Genomic DNA, 24,548 nt, shown 5'->3' on the forward strand with positions numbered 1-24,548 from the left:
TGAGATTGCAGAGCGCCAAATTCAAATACAGAAATACTCATTATAAAAATCCATTTTTTTACATAGGTTTAAAGATGAACTTCTTGTGAATCCAACCACGGTGTCAGATTTCAAAAATGCGTTACGGCGAAAGCATACCTTACAATTATTTGAGAACACAGCCCAGCAGACAAATCATTACAAACAGTAACCAGTCAAGTAGAAGAGTTACACAAGTCAGAAATAGAGTTAAAATTAATCCCTTACCATTGATGATCTTCATATGTTTGCAATCAAAAGACATTAATTTATTCAATAAATGTTCCTTTTGTTCAATAAAGTCTCTCTTTATATCCGAAAACCTGCGCGTTTCCTTCAGTAATCTACATTTACATTTACATTTAAGTCATTTAGCAGACGCTCTTATCCAGAGCGACTTATCTACAGGCTCAAACGCAGTCAGAACAGGCAGACGAAAAATCCAAATAGTATGCATAAAGTTCGTAGAAACATGTCAAACGATGTTTATAATCAATCTTCAGATTGTTTTTAGTCATCGTAATCAATAATATTTCAACCGGACAATAATATCGTCAATATAAAAGGTAAAAATAAAAGGCGCGCTCTCGGTCGTGCGCATGAAATAGCTCTGAGACACTGTAGCGTCCACTCATTCAGAAAGGTCTTACTTCCTCATTTTTCAAAATACAAGCCTGAAACATTTTTTAAAGACTGTTGACATCTAGTGGAAGCCATAGGAAGTGCAATTTGAGTCCTAAATCAATGGATACTTTAATGGCATTCAATAGAAAACTACAAACATAAATAAATGCCACTTCCTGGATGGATTTTTTCTAAGGTTTTCGCCTCCCAAATCAGTTCTCTTATACAGTTCTCTTATACTCACAGACATTAGAGTTTTGGAAACGTTATTTTCTATCCAACTCTACCAATTATATGCATATCCTAGCTTCTGGGCCTGAGTAACAGGCAGTTTTCTTTGGGCACGCTTTTCATCCGAAAGTGAAAATAGTGCCCCCTAGCCTAGTGAAGTTAATGCAGGAAGTGGGTGAGGCGCTGTCCTCAGATGATCAAATTCTATGCTTTCGCCGTAAAGCATAATGTAAATCAGACAACGTGGTTCGATTACCAAGATTCTGAGCTGAAGAGTGGTTTACAACACTTGTATTTTTATCTATGTTTAATATTACTACTTTTTTTATTTTTTTATTTTGCACTCTGCAATTTCACCGGATGTTGTCCCAATGAGCCGAAAGAAGTTAAAGGTCTTACTCACATCGGCTACGGAGAGCATGATGACACAGTTGTCCAGAACAGCTTATGCTCTCATGCATGTTTCAGTGTAACTTGCCTTAACGCGAGCATGGTTGTAATTTAGCTCGTCTGGTTGGTTCTTGTCACTGGGCAGCTCGTGACTGTGCTTCCCTTTGTAGTCTGTAATAGTTTACAAGCCCTGCCACATCCGACGAGCGTCGGAGCCGGTGTTGTAAGGTTCAATCTTAGTCCTGCCTTGCCAATTTGATGGTTCATCAGAGGGCATAGCGGGATTTCTTTTAAGCTTCCGAGTTAAACGTCCCGCTCCTTGAAAGCAGCAGCTCTACACCTTAGCTCAATGCAGATGTTGCCTGTGAACCATGGCTTCTGGTTGGGTATGTATGTACAGTCACTGTGGGGATGACGTCACCGATGCACTTATTGATGAAGCCAGTGACTGATGTGGTGTACTTCTCAATGCTATCGGAAGAATCCCGGAACATATTCCAGTCAGTGCTAGCAAAACAGTCCTGTAGCTTAGCATCTGCTTCATCTGACAACGTTCTTATTGACCTGATTGGAGTCCACATATGGTAAATGCAGTTGATTGGACATGATTTGGAAAGGCACACACCTTTCTATATAAGTTCCCACAGTTGACAGTGCATGTCAGAGCAGAAATCAGGCCATGAAGTCAAAGGAATTGTCCGTAGAGCTCCAAGACAGGATTGTGTTGAGGCAGAGAACTGCGGAAGGGTAGCAAAACATTTCTGCAGCTTTGAAGGTCCCCAAGGACCCCCCCTCCACCTTTCTTAAATGGACGAAGCTTAGAACCACCAAGACAATCAGGCCTTTATGGTAGAGTGGCCAGACGGAAGCTACTCCTCAGTAAAAGGCACATGACAGCCCACTTGGAGACTCTCAGACCACGAGAAACAAGATTCTCTGGTCTGATTAAACCAAGATTGAACTCTTTGGCCTAAATGCCAAGCGTCACGTCTGGTGGAAACCTGGCACCATCCCTACAGTGAAGCATTGTGGTGGCAGCACCATGCTGTGGGGATGTTTTCAGGGACTGAGAGACCAGTCAGAATCTAGGGAAATATGAACAGAGCAAAGTAAAGAGAGATCCTTGATGAAAACCTGCTCCAGAGCTCTTCAGACCTCAGAATGGGTCAAAGGTTCATCTTCCAAAAGAGCAACGACCCTATGGACACAGCCACGACAACGCAGGAGTGGCTTCGGGACAAGACTCTGAATGTCGTTGAGTGGCCCAGCCAGAGCCGCGACTTGGAACCGATCGAACATCTCTGGGCAGACCTGAAAATAGTTGTGCAGTGATGCTCCCCATCCAACCTGACAGAGCTTGAGAGGATATGCAGAGAAGAATGGGAGAAACTCCCCAAATACAGTTTTGGCAAGCTTATATAGCGTCATACCTAAGAAGGCTCACTGCCAAAGGGGTCTCTACAAAGTACTCAGTGAAGGTTCTGAATACTTGTGAAAATGTGATATTTCAGTTTCTTTATGTCTAAACCTGTTTTTGCTTCGTCATCATGGGGTGTTGTGTGTAGATTGATGCCCGCCATTTGGTGAGACTCAGACCTGGTGGCGAGCGTGGTGAAACTGAGAAGATACAGTCTGTCCTTTTGAGTTTTGAAGCAGCGTCTTTACTGTACCTGATAAAGGGAATAAGGCTGCAATGTAACATAATGTGGAACAGGTCAAGGGTTCTGAATACTTTCCGGATGCACTGCATCTGTCTAGGTTGGAACTGTTGACGTTAAAATACAATGGATATGTTTTATTCTGAGCTGGAATAATCTTATTCATCACATCACACAGATGTCGACCCACACACACACACGTACACACATAGTCCTAATGAAACGTGTGTGGCTGGTTGACGTTTTCAACAAGCATGTTTATTCTGTGCTCAGTTTTTGACCGTGCAATCCTGAGGTCATGGTCAGCATTGAGTTTGTTTCTGTACTTGTTTTTTTTAAGTATGCCAGAGTTGAGAACCCTGACTCACATAGAAACGTGGTGCCAAAATGGATCAGAACATCTCCTGCTTTCTCAGTCGCCCAGGAGACTGCTTCCCTCTTTATTTGAGTGTTTGCCTCAAAAAGCATCTTGCTTCAATCAGCTTGTTCCAGGGGAAGGTTTGAAAGAGAAACTGAGAGATAGTATTCCCGTATTTTTGCTTATCATCACCTGTTATAAAGTAACAACCATGCCTTGCTAGCTGACTTACTGTTGAAGCATTGTTTCATGAAGCATTCTGCCCTGTTCTGAAAGAGCTCCCTGGGTTTTTATTCATGCTGTAGAGGTTTGGTCAGGACGTGTTGTTGGAATTTGTTCATTTTGAGTGACTCATTACTAAGCATTTCCCCACACAAAACACATTGTGGGCGCTCTTTGTTATTTCTCAAAGTTTGTATGAAACAAAGAGAGAGAAACTCATCGCTGTATTTATTTGCGTTTCATGACAATTGAGCTCACTCAGAACTTTCGGCTCGCTTGAGTCCATTTGCTGACAGCGGTGAGTGAGGGCCAGTTGGATTGACAAGTCTGTGGCTGACAGTGCATCACCTGCTGCTGACCGACAGCAGCTCTGCAGCGTGTGGGTCGCAGAGTGATCTTCAATAAAACTGCAGAAACCGCAAAGCACACGGTCATCTTCCTCCACTCGCAGAGCTGCCAAACTGAGTAGAGACACCGCTGCTAAGCAGAGCGAAGTTGCACAAGGCCAAATCAATTTCAGTAATATATTATGCATTTACTCCGACACGTCACGACCCACACTTTAAGAAAGGCTGATATAGCATATTTTCTTTAGACATAGCACAGAATCTTTTGGCTTATGCTCTGAGTCTTTCATGTGCCTTTTTGACAACTCCAGGCATGCTGCCATGTGCCTTTTTCTCAGGACTGGCTTCTGTCTGGTCACTCTCCCATAAAGCCCAGACTGGTGAAGTGCTGTAGAGACTGGTCCTTCTGTCAGGTTCTCCCATCTGTTTTATTTATTTATTTATTTAACTAAGCAAGTCAGTTAAGAACAAATTCGTATTGACAATTATGGCCTACCCCAGCCAAACCCTGACAGCACTGGGCCAATTGTAGTGACACCTCTAGCACTGAGATGCAGTGCTGCACCAATCAGACCACTGCACCAATCAGGAGCCCATCTTAGAAAACAAACTCTCTACTTTACCAGGTAAGTTGACTGAGAACACATTCTCAGTTACAGCAATGACCCATGGAATAGTAACAGGGGAGAGGAGGGGGATGAATGAGCCAATTGGAAGGTGAGTATGATTCGGGTTTTTTTCACCTTTATTTAACCAGGTAGGCTAGTTCTCATTTACAACTGCGACCTAGCCAAAATAAAGCATAGCAGTGTGAACAGACAACACAGAGTTACACATGGAGTAAACAATTAACAAGTCAATAACACAGTAGAAAAAAAAGAAAAAAAAGAAAAAAACAGTCTATATACATTGTGTGCAAAAGGCATGAGGAGGTAGGCGAATAATTACAATTTTGCAGATTAACACTGGAGTGATAAATTATCAGATTGTCATGTACAGGTAGAGATACTGGTGTGCAAAAGAGCAGAAAAGTAAATAAATATAAACAGTATGGGGATGAGGTAGGTAAATTGGGTGGGCTATTGGGTGGGCTATTTAGCTTCTCAGATAGCAGATGTTTGAAGTTGGTGAGGGAGATAAAAGTCTCCAACTTCAGTGATTTTTGCAATTCGTTCCAGTCACAGGCAGCAGAGAACTGGAACGAAAGGCAGCCAAATGAGGTGTTGGCTTTAGGGATGATCAGTGAGATACACCTGCTGGAGCGCGTGCTAGGGGTGGGTGTTGCCATCGTGACCAGCGAACTGAGATAAGGCGGAGCTTTACCTAGCATGGACTTGTAGATGACCTGGAGCCAGTGGGTCTGGCGACGAATATGTAGCGAGGGCCAGCCGACTAGAGCATACAGGTCGCAATGATGGGTGGTATAAGGTGCTTTAGTAGCAAAGCGGATGGCACTGTGATAAACTGCATCCAGTTTGCTGAGTAGAGTATTGGAAGCTATTTTGTAGATGACATCGCCGAAGTTGAGGATCGGTAGCATAGTCCGTTTTACTAGGGTAAGTTTGGCGGCGTGAGTGAAGGAGGCTTTGATGCGGAATAGAAAGCCGACTCTAGATTTGATTTTAGTTTGGAGATGTTTGATATGAGTCTGGAAGGAGAGTTTACAGTCTAGCCAGACACCTAGGTACTTATAGATGTCCACATATTCTAGGTCGGAACCATCCAGGGTGGTGATGCTAGTCGGGCGTGCGGGTGCAGGCAGCGAATGGTTGAAAAGCATGCATTTGGTTTTACTAGCGTTTAAGAGCAGTTGGAGGCCACGGAAGGAGTGTTGTATGGCGTTGAATCTCGTTTGGAGGTTAGATAGCACAGTGTCCAAGGAAGGGCCGGAAGTGAGGGCCAGCTTGGCAATTTAGCCAGGACACCAGGGTTAACACCCCAAATCTTACAATAAGTGCAATGGGATCTTTTAGGGACCACAGAGAGTCAGGACACCTGTTTAACATCCCATCTCAAAGAAGACACCATACACAGGGCAATATCCCCAATCACTGCGCTGAGGCATTGGGATGTTGCATTTTGTCCAGAGGAAAGAGTGCCTCCTACTGGCCCTCCAACACCACTTCCAGCACAAAACTGATCTCCCATCCAGGGATCGACCTGTACCGACACAGCTTAGTTTCAGTGGCAAGTCAGCAGTGGGATGCAGGGTTGTATGCTGCTGTTTATAGTTATGTCCTCGTGGTCATTTGGTTTTTGGTACCCTTGCTGATCAAGGTCCTTCTTGTACGGTTGCTCAGTTTGGTAGGAAGGCCAGCTAAGTTAGTGTCTATTTTTTCCATTTCCTAATGATGGAGAACACTGTGCTCTTGGAAACTTTCAACACTCTAGAAATTGTTTTATACGCTTCCCCAGATATATGACTCAACACAATTCTATCTCGGAGATCTACGGACAGTTCCTTGGACTTCATGGTATAGCTTCTGCTCTGACATGCACTGTCAACCATGGAATCTTATATAGACAGGTATGTTTATTTCTAAACTATGTCCAAACAATTAAATTGGCCACAGTTGGACTGCAATCAAGTTGTACTGACGTCTCAAGGATTATCAAAGGAAATTGGATGCACCTGAGCTCAAATTGGAGCGTCATAGAGAAGGGGTTTGAATACTTATATGAATTAGATTTCTGTATTTCATTTTCAATACATTTGAAGAAAAAAAATCTCATTATGGGTTATTGTGTGGAGAAGGGTGAGAACTTCTATTTAATCCATTTTGAATTCAGGCTGTAACACAAAATGTGGAATAAGTCAAGGGGTATGAGTACTTTCTGAAGGCACTGTGTCTGCCGTATTAAAGCTGATCTAAAGGAGGGGCCATTGCCTCCTCTTCTACCCCCAGCAGGAGAGCCCCTACATGGGCATGGATGGGAACTGGCTGGCCTGTCTGGGGTTCCTCTGTGGAGATGACGCTCCTGCCTGGTGTCTCTCCTTTGTTATCACACACAGTGAGACCATGACCAAGGCATGTGTGACTTCTACCTTCCGGCTCAGCAGCTCATCCTCAGCACTTGGCCTGGTGTCTCTCCTGTGTTATCACACACAGTGAAGCCATGACAGAGGCCTTTTTGACTTCCACCTTCCGGCTCAGCAGCTCATCCTCAGCACCTGGCCTATTCTTAAACAGCCCCCTGCCCCTAGGCCCACTACAGCAGGAGGGATGTGATAGTGCGCAAGTTCTATCTTCAGACTCAAGTACAGTATTTCTGTCTTTGCTGATATGGTTTGGTGGAGAGGGATGAGGAGGACTTACATGGGGTTTGGGCACCATTTTTGATGATTAAGTTATTACATTCGTAATTGAGTTGTATAATTAAAGACACAATTGATGTATATTTTCAAGAGCCAATTACAATTTTCAGAACTGACATGTATTTTTCTTCCCACCCAACCTGACAGAGCTTGAGAGGATCTGCAGAGAAGAATGGGAGAAACTACCCAAATACAGTGTGAATACTTTCCGAATGCACTGTATCTGTCTAGGTTGGAAATGTTGATGTTACAATAAATAAATACAATAAATACGTTTTATTCTGAACTGGAATAAACATATTGATGTATATTTTCAAGAGCCAATTTCAATTTTCAGAACTGTTGAGTATGTTTCTCCTCTCATACAGGAGCAATAAAGGCATAGTTCATCAATTTTGTGGGGAGGTAAAAAACATATAAATGTCTAATTTATATATATACATTTTTTAAATGGTTATTTATTAGTGGGTATTCCAGCACCCTCAGCACCCCTACTTCCCACGGCGATGGATCTCCGTTCCCGCTTTTGATGCTATTGATCATAACATTCTTGTTGATCCGCTGGAGAGGTGGGTGGGAATCTCTGGCCTTGCACTCGACTGGTTCATGTCTGTGTGGCAGACGTTTCCCAGTGAGCATGGGTGGTTCAGTATCGTCTCCAGCAAGTATTCACTATGGCATCCCTGAGCGGTTAATTCTGGGCCCCATCCTTTTTTCGGTTTTACTACTATTTACCAATCAGACCCAGTTACGAAGCTACAGTAGCTTTGGGTGGTCACTAGTGTACTTTCTTAGTACTTTTTTGTTGTTGTGTTGAGAAGCACTCTACATATAGAGTAATTATTATTATTATTTCTGCTATGTACAGCCTTTTTTCTTTGAGCTGATTGCTAATAGGTAGATGTGCTATTTAAGAGTGACAGAACACAGCCCTATAACACAGTAGCCTACTGGTACACTTCAACACAGGTGAGAGAGTTTTCAGTTTGAATACTAAATAGCCTTATTCTGTGTCAACTGTGATTTGCTCGATAGGCAAAAGCATTTAGAGAGATCGGGCTACTTTTTTCAACATTCTGTTAAATATCCCGCAACATTTCAACGTCCTGCTACTCATGCCAGGAATATAGTATATGAATATGATTACTATGTGTGCATAGAAAACACTCTGAAGTTTCTAGAACTGGTTCAATGGTGTCTGTGACTATAACAGAACGAGTTCCGTGGTCAAAATCACCAGAAAACCTGGTCACTAAATCGACGAAGAAAAAATCAATCCGCCAGCCCATGTATTGTCTATTGGAAGGAAAAATAATTAAGAGTGAGATTACAGTTCCTACAGCTTCCACACGATGTCGTCAGTGTTGTGATTTCGATTCAACTAAATCCTTGGTCATCTGAGTAATTGCCACATCCGGTTGTCAAGTCCAAAGCTGTAAACAATGGAACCGGAAAAGTTAGTTACGTTACCCAAACTCGTGCTTATTGAATACAGATCGCTCCATGATCAATTTGATCGTCTATTAACGTTTAGTAATACCTAAAGTTGGATTACAGAAGTAGTTTGAAGTGTTTTGCCATAGTTTATAGGCAACTTTTTTAATTCAAAAAAATAACGTCGCGTTTAAAAAATGTGTTTTTACTGGATCTGACGGTGTTCATAAATTGACATTTTGGGTACACAAGGACCGATTTAATCGAAAAAAGACTCAATTGTGATGTTTATGGGACATATAGGAGTGCCAACAAAGAATCTCATCAAAGGTAATGAATGTTTTATATTTTATTTCTGCGTTTTGTGTAGCGCCGGCTACGCTAATTCCTTTGTTTACGGCCCTTCTGGTATTTCGGCGTGTTGCCTGCTATCAGATAATAGCTACTCATGCTTTCGCCGAAAAGCATTTTACAAATCTGACTTGTTGGCTTGATTCACAACGAGTGTAGCTTGAATTGACTACCCTGCATGTGAATTTTAATGAACGTTTGAGTTTTAACGAGTGCTATTAGCATTTGGCGTAGCGCATTTGCATTTATTGTTGGCAGGGGGTGCGGTTGCGTCCCGGGTGGGCCAGACAGGTTAAATTAAACATTTAACTCTCTATTCTTTTCTCTCTCACTTTCAGGTGATCGTAAGAGTCCCATGGTTGCTTGTTGCTATGTCATTATGACTTTCAGTATTCTCTTTATACAGTAGCACACCAGATGGGAAGTGGAGAGGAGGATGGGAAAGGAGAAGAAATGGACTGTACGATCCACAAAGCATAACAGAACACCCGGTTCCAGTCACATGGATAGATAGAAAGAGCAATGGGGTCTGTGTATGAGTGTGGATTGATGTCAATGGCTGTCCACCAATTAGGAGTGTGTGGATGTGTGTACAATTTACGAGGGACTCATGGTCTGTCAGTGTGTGTGTGTGTGTGTGTGTGTGTGTCTGTCAGAGTGTGTGTGTGTGTGTGTGTGTGTGTGTGTGTGTGTGTGTGTGTGTGTGTGTGTGTGTGTGTGTGTGTGTGTGTGTGTGTGTGTGTGTGTGTGTGTGTGTGTGTGTGTGCAATGTTTACTCCAACCATGTGGGGCCAATGTCTCCTCCACTATCTTAGTCAAATGCTTTAATGACTTAGGGCTCTATTCAAACAGATCCATGTTCGAACACTATGATGTAATATCTCGATGAATGATTTTTCCATTATTTCTATATAGCCTAGTTCATTCTGAACTTCTGACAGGAGTGGGGCGGGTGTGGCTTCGTGACAATGATTGCAATAGCAGCTGCTCACCGATTTGAGGGCTCCAACTCAGTTCCACCCCTTGACACCGCCAAAACATCTGCTATGCGGGTGTCTGCTAAAGCCGGGTTAAAGCTTGATCTGATTGAATCTAGGTCTTAGTTTCTCCCTCTCTTTGTTCATGGGATCAAAACATTGTTTCCTTTCTACCTCAGCTAGAGGTTGGTAATAGAATTTCAATGTCACGGCTTTCGTCGGAAGAAGAAGAAGAGTCATTGGACCAAAATGCAGTGGGTTACGTGTTCATCTTTATTAGCTTAACTGACTGAACACTGAATACAAAATAACAAAATAATAGCAGAAACAGTTCTGCAAGGTGCAACCAACACTAAAGACAAAATAACCACCCACAACTAACAGTGGGAAAACAGGCTACCTAAGTATGTTTCTCAATCATTAGACAACGAAAGACAGCTGTCCCTGATTGAGAACCATACCTGGCCAAAACATAGAACTACAAAACCTAGACATACAAACATAGAATGCACACCCACATCACACCCTGACCAAACAAAAAATAGAAACATACAAAGCAACCTACGGTCAGGGCGTGACAGTACTCCCCCCCCCCCCCCAAAGGTACGGACTCCGGCCGCAAAACCTGAACCTATAGGGGAGGATCTGGGTGGGCATTACTCCGTGGTGGCGGTTCCGGTAAGGGACCTGGACCCCATCCCACTTCTGGCTTGGCCCACTTTAGTAATGCCTCTGGAGCGGGAACCCTCACCGCCGACCCCGGACTAGAGGACGCCACTGGACTGATGGTCTAGTCTGGAGTGAGTGGCGCCTCTGGACTGATGGGCGGCTCTGGTGCCTCCGGACTGACGGGCGGCACTGCCGCGTCCGGACTGACGGGCGGCTCTGGCGCCCCCGGACTGACGGGAGGCTCTGGCGCCTCCGGACTGACGGGCAGCTCTGGCGCCTCCAGACTGACGGGCGGCACTGCCGCGTCCGGACTGACGGGCGGCTCTGGCGCCTCCGGACTGACGGGAGGCTCTGGCGCCTCCGGACTGACGGGCAGCTCTGGCGCCTCCAGACTGACGGGCGGCTCTGGCGGCTCCGGACTGACGGGTGGCTCTGGCGGCTCCAGGCTGACGGGCGGCTCTGGCGGCTCTGGCAGCTCCGGACTGACGGGCGGCTCTGGCAGCTCCAGACTAGAGGGAGAACCTGGAGGGAGGAGATCGAGAGACAGCCTGGTGCGTGGGGCTGCCACAGGGCCCACCAGGCTGGGGAGACCTACAGGAGGCCTGGTGCGTGAGGAGGCACCGGATGGACCGGCTGTGGGGGAGCACTGGGGCTCTGGTGCGTAGTCTCCTGCATCAAGACAGTGAGGCGACATTGTTCAATTCGTTTTGAACTGTCTACAATTTCTTGCGAAAATGTAAAAATACTGTAAATTATTCTACTATGTATCAATGAGGTGTTATTAACATCATGGATTAAACTAAAAATAAAGGGACTGCAGTGTCATCCCAAAATCCTTCCCAGTACTAGTTGTTCTGGAGCCCGTGAAGAGCAAATAGCCCAACAGTCCAGAACACACCAGAATTGTCCTACACTATTTCCCAATTCTCAGTTGTTACAGAACACTCCATGAATCACGTGAGTGAGCAGAAGTGTTGAACAACAAGAACCGTGATAGCCTAACCGGCATTGACTGTTCAACACCCCCGCACCATACCTCAATAGAAAACTCTATTCACCATATTAGTGTGTATCCGTTCTGGTACATTCCGGTTAAGATTACCCGTCAAGCAGAGCCTGCCTGTAATGCAGTGATAATCAGACCGTGACGCAGATACAGGAGCCACTGAGGAGCAGAAGTCTCAGCCATTACTGCTGCTATCTGAGGCCTGATATAGGACTTGAGAGACAGTGCTGGGCTAGTGGACCAAGCTAATGTCTTGGTTGATGATGAAAGGGGAAAGATACTGTGAACTCAGGTCACATTTTTGTTTTGTTTTTCCCTGTGTGATGGTAGCAATGCCATTATGGAGGCCTTACGAAGCCAGAGAGAAAGGATTGGTCCAGATTGTTAAGACAAAACGAAGGAATCATCAGTGTCCCTGTTTATTCAATCTGGCATCGCAGAGCTGTGATGAAACATTGATGTGAATTATCAACAATGAGCTTGGCTAATACTGAAACAGTTTGGCAAATGTCAACTCCTGTGACATTTGCCAGGATATGATGACAATCTCTTTCAAACTATTGCAGAGATGGGATTTATTTTAATTGCACTGTTCATTGTAATCTGCCTAAATCCTCCAACTCAACTAATAGCGAACAACAAAAAAGGCTACCTGGCATAAAACTCTAGAATAGGTTGCCCAAAACAACAGTTCACCCTTTCATGTTAATCATGAAGAGACTTGTAAGAAGTAAAGTCTCTCCTGACTCTTGGTAATATATTTGAGTTGGCTGGTCTGAATTTACGCACAGTGATGCCAAAGGGTAAGGACCAGAGAAAATAAGACTGTGGCGATTTCTCATCGAATGTGTCAGTTGGATTTCCAAGCCAATCATTACACACACACACACACACACACACACACACACACACACAAACCATACTTTTGTGGCATGACCTTCTGATCTCAGGCAATTTGACATTTAACTCCTGACCAGAGAATTTGTTTTTTCCGCCGAGAGAGGTCATCCTCTCCAGTGGTAGCTGGAGAAACAAGTCTTCACCAAAAGTTAAATAAATAAATATAATCTTCTTTTGGGGGGACTCTTACAGAGAGGTCAGGGGTGTGAGACAGAGAGGTCTTCTTGTTGACGCTCAGAGGGTTAAAATGGAAATAATATTTTCTGCATGGGCATTGCTAAAGAAAGTGTATGAACGTCTCGAAAGTGTTTTGTATGTGCATACACTGTGTGTACAAAACATTAGGAACACCTGCTCTTTCCATGACATAGACTGACCAGGTGAATCCAGAAGAAAGCCCTCATCCCTGTTAAATCCACTTCAATCAGTGTAGATGAAGGGGAGGAGACTAGGTTAAAGAAGGCTTTTAAGACAATTTAGACATGGATCGTGTATATGTGCCATAGAGAGGGTGAATGGGCAAGACAAAAGATTTAAGTGCCTTTGAATGTGGTATTACAGCATGTTACAGGTACACCAGTTTGAGAGTGTCAAGAACTGCAATGCTGTTGGGTTCTTCATGATCAACAGTTTCCCTCATGTATCAAAAATAATCCACCATCCAAAGGACATCCAGCCAACTTGACACAACTATGGGAAGCATTTTTATTGTTATTTCACCTTTATTTAACCAAGTAGGCCAGTTGACCTGTGACCTGGCCAAGATAAGTGTGACACAAACAACAACATGGAGTTACACATGGAATAAACAAATGTACAGTCAATCACACAATAGAAAAAAATCTATATACAGTGTGTGCAAATGAGGTAAGATTAGGGAAGTCAGTCAAGATTAGGGAGGTCAGTCATTGGAGTCAACATGGGCCAGCATCCCTGTGGAAGGCTTTCAACACCTCGTAGAGTCCATGCCCTGACAAATTGAGGCTGTTCTGAAGGCAAAGGGGGGGGGGTGCAACTCAATATTAGGAAGGTGTTCCTAATGTTGAAACATTCATTGTGTCTTCACTTTCATGATCCATTCCAATGGTGAGTCTAGCAAGAGCCTCTTCATAATAGAAAACATCATTGATGTTTTTGTATCCAATATGTTATGTGATAATGATGATTGTCCTCTGACAGGCCCATTATAATTAGATGAATCAAAGTGGTATTGTAATTTCATTCACAACAAGTGCTGTTTTGAAGGTAGTTACCCACTAGTGGAGAACTTGGGTTTCCAGGATCGTCTAATGTGTTGCTCTCCAACAACCGCGAGACCCAGGGTCGTGGTTCCCTGATGTCTTTGTTTTTATACGACCACTGTGGCAGTTAAAATCTACGGCCTGTTTATACTTAATTGCATGTTTAGAAACCACAGTGGAGAAGTGGAGAGTGAAGCTTTGAGCCTGTCAGAGACCGATAGAGAAAGTGGTGTACTGTATGAGCCAGCTGGCTAGGTCTTGGTAACTGTCTTGCTTCAAGAACATGTTCCAATGTATAAAAGTCACAGCCCAGAGGTTATAGTAATTCGGCAGAGTACAGTATGCTATATCAGACCACTTCATCTTTTCACAGTCCTACGGTTTCTGGCTTCTTGCATTATCATTTACTCTGGAGTTGACCACCGCTGTTGTCATATATGTGTAACACTCGTCGTATGAGGTAGAAGGAGACCAAGGTGCAGCGTCGTAAGGGTTCATGATATTTTATCAAACTGAACACTGAAACAAAATAACTAAGTAGAACAAAACAGTTCTGTCGGGTGCAGACACAAAACAGAAAACAACTACCCACAAAACACAGGTGGGAAAAAGCTGATGTATGATTCTCAATCAGAGACAATGATAGACAGCTGCCTCTGATTGACAACCACACCCGGCCAAACACAAAGAAATAGAAAACATAGAAATAAAGAAACTAGAATGCCCACCCTAGTCACACTCTGGCCTAATCAAAATAGAGAATAAAAGCCTCACTATGGCCAGGGCGTGACATTACCCCCGAAGGTGCGGACTCGGGCCATAAAACCTGACTCTAAAGGGGAGGGTCCGGGTGGACCTCCTTTCAGCGGTGGCTCTGGTGTGGGATGTAGAGCCCCCTCCGCCTCTGGCCCCCCACACTTTGGTGGCGCCTCTGGTGTGGGGACCCTCTCCGCCGGCCCCGGACTGGGGACCCTCGTTGTGGGCCCCGGACTGGAAACCCTCGTAGCGGGCTCCGGACTGGAGGCCGTCTCTGGAGGCTCCGGACTGGAGGCCGTCGCTGGAGTGGAGAGACACACAGGAGGCCTGGCTCTGGGAGCAGGCACAGGACTCACCAGGCTGGGGAGATCTACTGGAGGCCTGGTCCATGGAGGAGGCACTGGATAGACCGGGCTATGGGGGAGCATTGGAGATCTGGTGCGTAGCCTTGGCACCACTCTTCCAGGCTGAATGCCCACTCTAGCCCGGCACCACAAGAGCGCAGGCACAGGTCGATCCGGGCTGTGGGGGAGCTCTGTTGCTTAGCACTTGCACCGCTACTCTTGGCTGCATGCCCACTTTAGCCCGGGAACAGGCCGCATTAGGTTCTCCTGGCGAACTGGGGAAACCGTGCCTAGAGCCAACGCAGGACTCCCCGGGCTGTGGAGGTGCACTGGAGGTCTGGAGCGCCAAGCTGGCACAAGACGTGCAGGGCTGGGGAGGCGTACAGGAGGCCTGGTGCGTGGGGCTGGCACAGTCTTCACCAGACGGCTAGCACGCACCTCAGGACGAGTGTGGAGAGCTGACTCAGGTGACATCAAATCGAGGACACGCTCCGTAGGGCGAATGTCGTGCCTCATGCATCAACACAGCAGCTCTCTCATAGCTCTCTCCTCCAATCTCCCCATCAACTCCTTCACTGTCTCTGCTTCCCTCCCTTCGCTCCCCTCCAATTTCACCCCGACTGGCTCTGTTTCCTTCCTCGGCTCCGCCGACCTTCCCGTGTGCCCCCTCCAAAACATTTTCGGTGATGCCTCTCCTGGCCACGCTGCCTGGTCCTTTGGTGGTGGATTGTTCTGTAACACTCATCGTATGAAGTAGAAGGAGACCAAGGAGCAGCGTGGTAAGCGTTCATGATATTTAATCAAACTGACCACTGAAACAAAGTAGAACAAAACAAAACAGTTCTGTCAGGTGCAGAAACAAAACAGAAAACAACTACCCACAAAACACACGTTGGAAAAAGCTGCCTAATTATGATTCTCAATCAGAGACAACGATAGACAGCTGCCTCTGATTGAGAACAACACCCGACTAAACACAAAGAAATAGAAAACATAGAAATAAAGATACTAGAATGCCCATCCTAGTCACACTCTGGCCTAATCAAAATAGAGAATAAAAGCCTCTCTATGGCCAGGGTGTGACAATATGACATCTCACTCATGAACTTATTGAACCTAGCTAATGGCTTCTGAAATTACATCAAGCTTTTTCATAACGGCACATGATTATCCAAATTAACGATGAATTTAGCCTTATGATGCTTTTGGGAAACTGGCCCAGATCAATTAAAGAAAATTGATGGGTGGATTTGGGGGAACTTAATCCATGCACATTATTTGCATTGATACATGGACCCATTGACAGAAGAGATCAGAGAAAAAATGCTGTTTGTTTGCAGACAGGCAATATTTCAGATTTGAAGTGGAGAACATTGAGACTCTAACAATAATAAAAAATAATAATCGTTCTCTAATATCTAAACCACCTGTTCCATGAACTGAAGCGACATGGATTGGTGCACCCCAAGGTCCTATATCACCACTTCAGCACATACATGGACATAAAACATGAGCTTTCTAGAAGGGCTACAGTCCACCACACTGTGATCTACAGTGAGCTCCAAATGTACTGGTGCATGTTTTGTTGTTGTTTTGGCTCTGTACTACAGGAATTTGGATTTGAAATGATACAATGAATATGCCGTTAAAGTGGAGTCTGTCAGCTTTAATTTAAGAGTATATTCATCCATATCGGGTGAAACATTTTGAAATTACGGCACAAATACAATATCCTCAAGACGTACTAACCTCTCACCATTACAATATAAGGGGAGGTTAGAATTTTTTGGACGGGTATGATATTTGTGCTTCTAACTTTCTCACTCATTATTCACAATTCACTCTGGATTATCGGTAATCATGGTAGCATCCACATTCATGTAGAAGAGTTTAGAAACATTCTATTCATATTTACAATAAATGTGACACCAACATTACACAATACATTATTTACCATTCATTTCTACTGTGCATAAAATAATCTGAAATACAAATACAAACAGCAAATGTATCCAACAAATTTGTAGTCACACAGGCTTGATGTAATCATTGCATGCTATGAATATGGGACCAAATACAGTGGGGCAAAAAAGTATTTAGTCAGCCACCAATTCTGCAAGTTCTCCCACTTAAAAAGTTGAGAGAGGCCTGTCATTTTCATCATAGGTACACTTCAACTATGACAGACAAAATGAGGGGGAAAAAAATCAAGAAAATCACATTGTAGGATTTTTAATGAATTTATTTGCAAATAATGGTGGAAAATAAGTATTTGGTCAATAACAAAAGTTTATCTCAATACTTTGTTATATACCCTTTGTTGGCAATGACAAAGTTCAAACGTTTTCTGTAAGTCTTCACAAGGTTTTCACACACTGTTGCTGGTATTTTGGCCCATTCCTCCATGCAGATCTCCTCCAGAGCAGTGATGTTTTGGGGCTGTTGCTGGGCAACACGGACTTTCAACTCACTCCAAAGATGTTCTATTGGGTTGAGATCTGGAGACTGGCTAGGCCACTCCAGGACCTTGAAATGCTTCTTACGAAGCCACTCCTTCGTTGCCCGGGCGGTGTGTTTGGGATCATTGTCATGCTGAAAGGCCCAGCCACGTTTCATCTTCAATGCCCTTGCTGATGGAAGGAGGTTTTCACTCAAAATCTCACGATTACATGGCCCCATTCATTCTTTCCTTTACACGGATCAGTCGTCCTGGTCCCTTTGCAGAAAAAAATCCCCAAAGCATGTTGTTTCCACCCCCATGCTTCACAGTAGATATGGTGTTCTTTGTATGCAACTCAGCATTCTTTGTCCTCCAAACACGACGAGTTGAGCTTTTATCAAAAAGTTCTAATTTGGTTTCATCTGACCATATGACATTCTCCCAACCTTCTTCTGGATCATCCAAATGCTCTCTAGCAAACTTCAGATGGGCCTGGACATGTACTGGCTTAAGCAGGGGGACACGTCTGGCACTGCAGGATTTGAGTCCTTGGCGACGTAGTGATTTACTGATGGTAGGCTTTGTTACTTTGGTCCCAGCTCTCTGCAGGTCATTCACTAGGTCCCACTGTGGGGTTCTGGGATTTTTGCTCACCATTCTTGTGATCATTTTGACCCCACGGGGTGAGACCTTGCGTGGAGCCCCAGATTGAGGAAGATTATCAGTGGTCCTGTATGTCTTCCATTTCCTAATAATTGCTCCTGCAGTTGATTTCTTCAAACCAAGCTGCTTACCTATTGCAGATTCAGTCTTCCCAGCCTGGTGCAGGTCTACAATTTTGTTTCTGGTGTCCATTGACAGCTCTTTGGTCTTGGCCATAGTGGAGTTTGGAGTGTGACTGTTTGGGGTTGTGGACAGGTGTCTTTCATACTGATAACAAGTTCAAACAGGTGCCATTAATACAGGTAATGAGCGGAGGACAGAGGAGCCTCTTAAAGAAGAAGTTACAGGTCTGTGAGAGCCAGAAATCTTGCTTGTTTGTAGGTGACCAAATACTTATTTTCCACCATAATTTGCAAATAAATTCACTAAAAATGCTACAATGTGATTTTCTGGATTTTGTTTCTAATTTTGTCTGTCATAGCTGAAGTGTACCTATGATGAAAATTACAGGCCTCTCTCATCGTTTTAAGTGGTAGAACTTGCACAATTGGTGGCTGACTAAATACTTTTTTGCCCCACTGTATATGCTAAAGGTCAAAGGTTTTAGAACTCCTACTCTTTCAAGGGTTTTTCTTTAATTTGACTATTTTCTACAGTCTAGAATAGTACTGAAGATGTCAAAACTATAAAATAACTATCAGGGATCAAGGTAAGACCCACATGCAGACTGTGAAGTAACAATGTTTATTGTAGCAACAGGGGCAGGCGAACGACAGGTCAAGGCAGGCAGGGGTCGACAGGACAGCAGGCAGGGTCAGAGACAGGCAGAGTAGTCAGGTGGGCAGGTACAAGGTCAGGACAGGCAAGGGTCAAAAAGGAAGACGAGACTGTGGAATACCAGGAGTCAATCTGCTGGTAGGCTTTAACAAACAAGACGAACAGGCACAGACAGACAGAAAACACAGGTATAAATACCCAGTGGATAAGTGGGGAAGATGGGCAGCACCTGGATAGGCTGGAGGCAAGCACAAGGACAAGTGAAACAGATCAAGGCTTGACAATAACATATAGGGAATAATGTAGCAACCAAAAAAGTGTTCAACAAATCAAAATATATTTTATAATTGAGATTCTTCAAATAGCCACCCTTTGCCTTGATGACAGCTTTGCAACGTCTTGGCATTCTCTCAACCAGCTTCACCTGGAATGATTTTCCACTCTGCGGTCCAACGCATCCCAAACCATCCAAATTTGGTTGAGGTCCGGGGACTGTGGAAGCCAGGTCATCTGATGCAGCACTCCATCGCACTCCTTCTGGGTAAAATAGCCCTTACACTGCCTGGAGGTGTGTTGGTTCATTGTCATGTTGAAAAACAAATCATAGTCCCACTAAGCCCAAACCAGATGGAATGGTGTATAGCTGCAGAATGTTCTGGTAGCCATGCTGGTGTGCCCTGAATTCTAAATAAATCACAGTGTCACCAGCAAAGCACCCTCACACCTCCTCCTCCTTGCTTTACGGTGGGAAATACACATGCTGAGATCATCTGTTCACCCACACCATGTCTCACAAAGAAACAACGGTTGGAACCAAAAACCTCCCATTTGGCCTCCAGATTCAAAGTTGATCCAAAGTTGATGTTGAAAGTTTATTTTGAGATGTGTCTGTTACTTGAACTCTGTAAAGCATTTATTTGGGCTGCAATTTCTGAAGCTGGTAACTCTAATGAACTTATCCTCTGCAGCAGAAGTAACTCTGGGTCTTCCATTCCTGTGGCGGTCCTCATGTGAGCCAGTTTCATAACAGCGCTTGATGGTTTTTGCCACTGCACTTGAAGAAACTTCAAAAATTCTTGAACTTTTCCATATTGACAGACCTTCATGTCTTAAAGTAATGATGGACGGTTGTTTCTCTTTGCTTATTTGAGCTATTCTTGCCATAATATGGACATGGTCTTTTACCAAATAGGGCTATCTGTCATGCCCTGACCTTAGTTATCTTTGTTTTCTTTATTACTTTGGTTAGGTCAGGGTGTGACGAGGGTGGTGTGTGTTTTCTTGTCTAGGGTTTTTGTACATCTATGGGCTTTTTGTATATCTAGGTCAAATGTAGGTCTATGGTGGCCTGAATTTGTTCCCAATCAGAGGCAGCAGTTTATGGTTGTCTCTGATTGGGGATCCTATTTAGGTTGCCATTTTCCAATTTGTCAGCACTAGTGTCGTATAGAGTCACGGTTGTTTTGTTAGTTTGTTTAGTGGTCTTTGTGTAAATAAAGAAGAATGTTTTCTTATCACGCTGTGCCTTGGTCTACTCGTTATGACGACCGTGACACTATTGTCTGTATACCCCCCCCCCCACACCTTGTCAAAAAACAATTTATTGGCTCAACGCATGAAGAAGAAAAGAAATTCCACAAATGTAACATTTTTTTTTAACCTTTATTTAACTAGGCAAGTCAGTTAAGAACAACTTATTTTCAATGACGGCCTAGGAACAGTGGGTTAACTGCCTTTTCAGGGGCAGAACGACAGATTGAAACCTGTTAACTGAAATGCATTCCAGGTGAATACCTCATGAAGCTTGTTGAGAGAATGCCAAGAGTGTGCAAAGTTGTCATCAAGGCAAAGGGTGGCTATTTGAAAAATATATATAATATCAAATATATTTTGATTTGTTTAACACTTTTTTGGTTACTACATGATTCCATATGTGTAATTTCATAGTTTTGATGTCTTCACTATTATTCTGGAATGTAGAAAATACTAAATATTAAGAACCATTGAGTAGGTGTTCTAAAACTTTTGACCAGTAGTGTATAATGTTTTACTACTTTAATACAGATATAAGTGAATTTGTCCCAAATCTTTTGGTACCCTAAAATGGGGGGACCATGTACAAAAACGGTTCACCAGGTATGGATGAAAATACATTCAAATTAAATTTGACAGACTGAACTTTAACCTAACAGTCATTGTAAAATTTTAAATCCAAAGTCCTGAAGTACAGAGCCAAAAATAATAATTATTGTCACTGTCCCAATACTTTCAGGGGGCTCTCTGTATGTACAACTCAGATCAATCATGCCAATTCAGCTCTGCGGGAGTTTGTATCTAAATGAGCTTTTAAGTTAGTAGTTACACAATTGGATCAACAGAGACCTACTATATCTGCAAGGGGTGATGGTTGCACAACAATAGGGGAGATGCCCAGTTCTTCACATAACACAGTCACAAGTCCTGGTTTCAATTGAAAGAGGGTGGGTGGTTGGGACCCATTGTGTTGTCAGTGTTTTGTTACGCCAAGGGTTGTGCGTTCATTGTGTCAGTGCCATATCCGTTGGATTGGAGAGAGACTGAAGATGTGGGGGGAAAGCAAACATCGCACATCTCGGAAAACCATCTCGTTAATAAAAACTAGATGACATTGAATTGCTTTTAACTTATTGCTCATTGTGGATGACAATTTGGAATGCCGAACTTCAATGATTGTTCTTATTGAGTTCATAAGTTTCACTGTTTACACTAACATTTCACAGAACAGTTCAAATGTCTCTAAATATCAGCGTTGCCTATTGGAAAACACGACGCTTGTGGTATTATGTTTCTGTAAGATATGTTTTTTTTAGGTGAACTCAATGGACATTATTTATCAATGTGTTGTGTAAAAAGGGACTATTGTTTAGCTTCCAAGAGAAAAGGCCTGGACTGAAGTGAACTCTTTCTGCTGAAGCTCTAAAAAAATAGCTTGGAAAAGAGGGGACTTGGACGCTGAAAGTGTGGAGAGCAGATGGCCATGGGGCATGTGTCTTTAGAGACCTGTGCTCATCTCTCTCTCCCACCTGTGGAACTATCAAAATGGTATGAGTGCCTTTCTTATTATGACGGTCCAGTTGGCAATTGGGCTGGGTCAAAATGGAAAATATGATTGGATGGCACAAATAAACATCCAGTCATCTATAACACTCTGGCCGCTACTTGGTCATTTGAGGCAATGTGTTGAGGACACAGTGCTCCCACACTGCTCTCTGTAAGCTTAAAGTTCTTACATTTGACTAGTAATTGTTCTGTCATGAGACTTGGTTTACACACCCTGAAAACCCGAGCTTTGCAGCTTCGGCTTGTCCAACTGTGTTCCAAGGGGATAATGATATCCTATTATTTTTGTCATGACAGAATGATCTCTTCAATCTGTCTCTTCTGCGATTGCAGATTGAGGAGTGAATTATGATGCAAATCAAATTACGTCACCACCCTCTAATTAGCAATCAGAGTTGGTCAAATAGTAGATTAGCTTTGTCTCATTGACACAAGACCAGTCATTGGTTGTGCTGCCTTGTTAGCATGTCAGTGTCACATGTTGCCGCTCCTTGTTTTTCCACTAATTGGAGACCAGCCCTTGTGTGTATGTATTATTAATTTTGCATTTGCTGTGATTTTTAACTGAGTGTGTACCCTAATATACTTTTTTATGGTTTTCTGTTTTTCTTTGTATGTCCCTCCTTTTGTGTGTATAATTGATTAATTGCAGACTCCTCCTTGGCTGGTCTCCTTGGAGACAGGAGTTTGCCTGATTGACATAACGAGCTACCACACTACAGAAAAGGGAGCTTTCAGCTCCGCTTTGGGGTCTGTTGATGGTGTTAAAACACTACTGCCGTATTGCAGCGGACTGCTGTCACCGCTGCCTCTACTGGGACCACATCACACTCCCCTGCCGATGACCTTGCAACCAGAGGGGGCCAATACATTTGAGTTTTGTTGTATGCTTCTGTTCAGATTGGCTGCCTTTATCTATATCACTCGACTATCTGATAGCCTTGAGTCAACCCAGTGAGCACTGATGTTAAAATTTGGTCTGGCCGTGACTTCAACGTCCACAGTAGTCATTTTCATGAGCAGCCTTTATTTCAATGTCCACAGACATCCAGACTGGACAAAAATACTTTTATGATTGGTTCAGACTTGGTCCAAGTTTAGACGGTACAGTATAATGTTTTGTATTCTACTGTACTATATTATACTGTGTTGTCCATACTTGTGAAACAGACGTATGATTGTTTTGGATTTGGTCCAGACTGATCATGTTTGTGCTCAGACCTGATTGGAATAATACCTAGCATGCGTTGCAAGTGTTCATATTTCCATTTCTATCATTTAGTAGATGTTGTTATCCAGAGGGACTTAGTCAGTGCATTCAATTAAGGTAGCTAAACAGTCCACAGTCATGGCAGGAAACGTTTCTGTGACGTTACTGAGACTTTCACAGTATTTGACGTTTTCTGTTGTAAGAAACTTTGAACAAGAAATGTATGTAGCTATAATTTATGCAATTATGTAGCACAGCTGAAAACTGTTCTCATTAAAGAAGCAGTACAACTGGAATTCTTTGGACTAGTTGAGTATCTGGGGCATCAGCATTCGTGGGTTCGATTAAAGGCTCAAAATGGCCAGAAACAACGCACTTTCTTCTGAAACTGTCATGGCCGTCGTCGGAATGAGACCAAGGTGCAGCGTGGTGACCGTGTAGCTTACAAAGGCAATAGTGCCCCTAACAAAACCATACCCGGCCAAACACAAAGAAATAGAAGACAGAAATCAGAACATAGAATGCCCACCCAAATCACACCCTGACCAAACCCCCTGACACCCCCTGGTGTAGAGGTCCTGGATGGCAGGCAGCTTAGCCCCAGTGATGTACTGAGCCGTACGTATTACACTCTGTAGTGCCTTGCATTCGGAGGCCAGGCAGATGCCATACCAGGTAGTGATGCAACTAGTCAGGATGCTGTCAATGTTTCAGATGTAGAACCTTTTGAGGATCTGAGGACCCACGCCAAAACTTTTTAGTTTCCTGAGAGGGAATAGGATTTGTCGTGCCCTTTTCATGACTGTCTTTGTGTGTTTGGACCATTCTAGTTAGTTGGTGATGTGACACCAAGGAACTTGAAGCTCTCAACCTGCTCCACTATAGCCCTGTTGATGAGCACTGGGGAATGCTCGGTCCTCCTTTTCCTGTAGTCGACAATCATCTCCTTTGTCTTGATTATGTTGAGGGATAGGATGTTATTCTGGCACCACCCGGCCAGGTTTCTGACCTCCTTCCTATAGGCTGTCTTGTTGGTGATCAAGCCTACCACCGTTGTGTCGTCTGCAAACTTAATGATGGTTTTGGAGTCGTGCCTGGCCACACAGTAGTGGGTGAACAGGGAATAGAGGAGGGGACTCAGCATGCACCCCTGAGGGGCTCCAGTGTTGAGGATCAGCGTGGCAGATGTTGTTACCTACCCGTCAGAAAGTCAACAATCCAGGTGCAGAGGGAGGTGTTCAGTCCCAGGGTCCTTAGCTTAGTGATGAGCTTTGAGGGTACTATGGTGTGGAACACTCACCTGTAGTCAATGAGTAGCATTCTCACATAGGTGTTCCTTTTGTCCAGGTGGGAAAGGGCAGTGTGGAGTGCAATAGAAATTGCATCATCTGTGGATCTGTTTGGGCGGTATGCAAATTGGAATGGGTCTACTGTTTCTGGGATAATATTGTTAATGTGAGCCATTACCAGCCTTTTAAAGCACTTCATGGCTACGGACGTGAGTGCTACGGGTCTGT

This window comes from Oncorhynchus masou, chromosome 25 (assembly GCF_036934945.1).
Source record: "Oncorhynchus masou masou isolate Uvic2021 chromosome 25, UVic_Omas_1.1, whole genome shotgun sequence".
NCBI classification, from domain to species: Eukaryota; Metazoa; Chordata; class Actinopteri; order Salmoniformes; family Salmonidae; genus Oncorhynchus; species Oncorhynchus masou.